The sequence below is a fragment of the Orycteropus afer genome, unplaced genomic scaffold (genome assembly GCF_000298275.1).
Source record: "Orycteropus afer afer isolate SDZICR_OR568_19922 unplaced genomic scaffold, OryAfe1.0 scaffold00419, whole genome shotgun sequence".
Lineage (NCBI taxonomy): Eukaryota > Metazoa > Chordata > Mammalia > Tubulidentata > Orycteropodidae > Orycteropus > Orycteropus afer.
In genome coordinates, this window is record NW_006922006.1 from 1,002,903 (window position 1) to 1,006,808 (window position 3,906).

Below are 3,906 nucleotides of genomic sequence, written 5' to 3' on the forward strand. Positions count from 1 at the left end.
GCCAAAACCACAATTCAAATGCATTGATTCTTCCTCAATCTTCCTTATTCACTATACAGCTTTCACATGCATACGAGGCTATTAAAAATACTATGGCTTGGGTCAAGCGCACCTACTGTTCCAAGTGACCTCTTTGCTCTTTAATACTTTAAAGACGTCTTTGCAATAGAGTTACCCAATACAATATATCATTTGATTTCTCGACCACTGCTTCCATGGGTGTTGATTGTGGATCTAAGTACAATGAAATCATTGACTTCAGTCTTTCCTCCATGTAACATGATGTTGCTTATTGATCCAGCTGTGAGGTTTTTGTTTTCTTTATGTTGAGGTATAGTTCATACTGAAGGATATAGTCTTTGATCTTCATCAGTAAGTGCTTCAAGGCTTCTTCACTTTCAGCAAGCCGAAGGTTGGGTCAACTGCATATTGCAGGTTGTTAATGAGTTTTCTTCCAATCCTGATCTTATGCTTTCTTTATATAGTCCAGCTGTTCTCATTATTTGCTCAGCATACAAATTGGATAAGTATAGTGAAAGGATACAGCCCTGACACACACCTTCCCTGATTTTAAACCACACGGTATCCCTTTGTTCTTTGCAAATGACTGTCTATTTTCCATGTACAGGCTCCACAAGAGCACAATTCAGCCTTCTGGAATTCCCACTCCTGGCAGTATTATCCGTAATTTGTTATAATCCACACAGTCTAATGCTTTTGCAGAGGCAATAAAACATGGGTAAACATCTTTCTGGTATTCTCTGCTTTCAGCCGAGATCCATCTGACATCAGCAAAGGTATCCCTCCTTCCTTCCACATCCTCTTCTGAATCTGGCTTGAATTTCTGGCAGTTCCCTGTCAATATACTGCTACAACTGCTTTTGAATTACATTCCGCAAAATTTTACATGCCTGTGATGTTAATGACACCATGCAATAATTTCCACATTCTGTTGGATCACCTCTCTTTGGAACGCGCACAAATATGGATCTCTTCTGGTTGGCTGGAAGGTAGCTGTCTCCCAAATTTCTTGGTATAAACAAGTAAGCACCTCCAACCTGGTTTTCTGCATTTTTTTCAGTGCATCTTGAACTTTTTCCTTCAGTATCATCATTTCTTGATCCTATGCTACTTCCTGAAACGGTTCGATATTGACCAATTCTTTTTGGTACAGTGAATTGGTGTATTCCTTCCATCTTCTTTTGATGCTTCCTGCATTTTTCAATGTTTTACCATAGAATCTTTCAAAATTGCAACTCGTGGCTTGAAATTTTTCTTCAATTCTCTCAGCTTGAGAAATGTCAAATGTGTTCTTTCCTTTCGATTTTCAAACTCCATGCCTTTGCACATTTCATTATAATACGTTGTCTTCTGGGGCTGCTCTTTGTAATCTTCTGTTCACCTCTTTTACATCATCAGTTCTTCCATTCACCTTAGCTACTCTCCATTCAAGAACAAGGTTCAGAGTCTCTTCTAACATTAATTTTGTTTTTCCTTTCTTTCCTGTCTTCTTAATGACCTTTTGCTTTCTCCATGTATGATGTCCTTGATGTAATCCTACAACTTGCCTGGTCTTCTGTCATTGGTGTTCAAAAGTTCAAATCTATTCTTCAGATGGTTCAAATCTGTTCTTCAGATGGTCTCTAAATTTAAGTGGCATGTACCTAAGGTCATGTTTTTGCTCTCGTGGACTTGTCTCAATTTTCTTCAGCTTCAACTTAAACTTGCATATGAGCACTTGATGTCCTATTCCATAGTTGGCCCTTGACCTTGTTCTGACTGATGATATTGAACTTCTCCGTCATCTCTTTCCAAGATATGATATGATTCCTGTGTATTCCATGTGGTGAGGTCCACTTGTTTAGTCACCATTTAAGTTTTTAAACAAAGGTATTTTCAATGAATAAGTCATTGTTCTTGCAAAATTCTATCATGTGAAAAATTCTTTCCCTTGTGGTGCACTGGTTACCTCCAACTCTTGTATTTCATCATTTCTTCCTTTCCCTTTAGCTACTCTGTGTTCAAGAGCAGGTATCATCATCCATTAGATTTGCAAATTCTTGAACTTCCTATGAATTTAGGTACTACATTGTGACAGTTATCAATTTCTTGCCCTGTCAGTTTCAGTCTTTTTTGCCATGTTTCATGATACTAGAAAGATCCCAGGGTGGCACAAATGGTTTGTGCTTATCTACTAACCTAAGGGTTGGCATTTCTAACCCACTCAGCTGTACCAGAAAAGGAACTGGCAATCTGCTTCTGTAGAGATTACAGCCAAGAAAATCCATTATAATCTAACACATGAGGTTGCCATGAGTCAGAATCACCTTGAAAGCAATGTGTTTACTTTGTTTTTATGACACTGGGTGTGGACCACTTCTGCTTTGCTAACTGGGCACAACACTAAGCTTTGCCTGTGGAGGCTTTAATTAGAGGGACCTTTACCTTGTGCTGTACTGGTTTGGTTCAGCTGCTAACCAAAAGTTCAGCGGTTCTTCAAACCTACCAGCCACTCTGCCAGAGAAAGATGTGGGAGTCTGCTTCCGTAAAGATTCAGAGCCATAGAAGACCTATGGGGCAGTTGTGCTCTGTCCGATGATTGCTGTGAGTCAGAATCAACTCAGTGGCAAGGGGTTTGGATTGTGGGTTTTTTCCCCCCAGGAAAAGAGACTTTTCTTCCTGGTTCTAATGGATGATTTCCTTCTTACTTCTTTAAGATGTGATGTCACTGGTGTGTGGGACACCCAGAGACACTCACCTTTCAGCTGCCCTTGCCAGCACTCCAGAGATTGGCAGGGAGTTCACTCACATGCCATTAGCTTTCCAGACCATTTTTTCCCCTTCCAGTCTGTTTCCTGCAAGGCCCATCAACATCCTAGTAGGCAGCCTCCCAGGGAGTTGCATCTGCCTCTCAGCCAGCAGTTTCTTCCGGTCAGGGCTGCCACTGTGACCGCCACAGACTTCTCAACCTTTCTAGAGGAATTCAACCACACCCTGTCCAGTGAGGTCTGAACCTCAGCCTTCAGTGTGTGGCGTGCTTTTCCAAACTGGTTTCTTTCTTGAGTCTTCAGCCCCAGTCCTAGAGGTAGTTGATGCTCTCTATAGCTTCTGTTCCTGTGTTACTAGAATTCTCTTTACCCTTTTCATTAGTTAAACCCGTTATTAGATTGTTGTTGTTGTTATTATGTGCTGTCAATTTGGCTCCGACTCATAGCGACCCCTCCTTGGGTTGCCGAGGCAGTATCACTACGGAAGTCGATTGCCCAACCTTCCTTCCAAGGAGTGCCTGGTGGGTTTGAATCGCCAGCCTTCTGGTTAGCAGTCAAGTGCCTTAGCTAACATGATTTCTATTTCCAGACTGGATTCCAACTGCATATGCAGCACATACTCTTTTGTGTCTGGTTTGTTTGCTCAACATAATGTTTTAGAAATTCATCAGTGCTTATTTTTTTAATTGCTGATTATTGTTGCTTTGTGTTGCTGTTGTTGTTTTGTGCCATCGAGTTGTCTCTGACTCATAGTGACCTTATGTACAACAGAATGAAACACTGCCTGGTCCTGTACCACCCTCACGATCCCTACTATACCTGAGCCCATCGCTGCAACCATCATGTCAATTCATCTTGTTGAGGGCCTTCCTCTCTTTTTTTTGACCCTCCCCTTTGCCAAGCATGACATCTTTCTCCAAAGAATGGTCCCTTCTGACAACATGACCAAAGTAGTTGAGATGAAGTCTGGTCATTCTCACTTCCAAGGAGTATTCCAGCTGCACTTATTTCAGGACAGATTTGTTAGTTCTTTTAGCAGTCCATGGTATTTTCAGCATTCTTCACCAACAACAGCATCAAGTCTTCTTTGGTCTTCCTTATTCATTGTCCAGCTCTCTCACATGCATTAAAGACAATT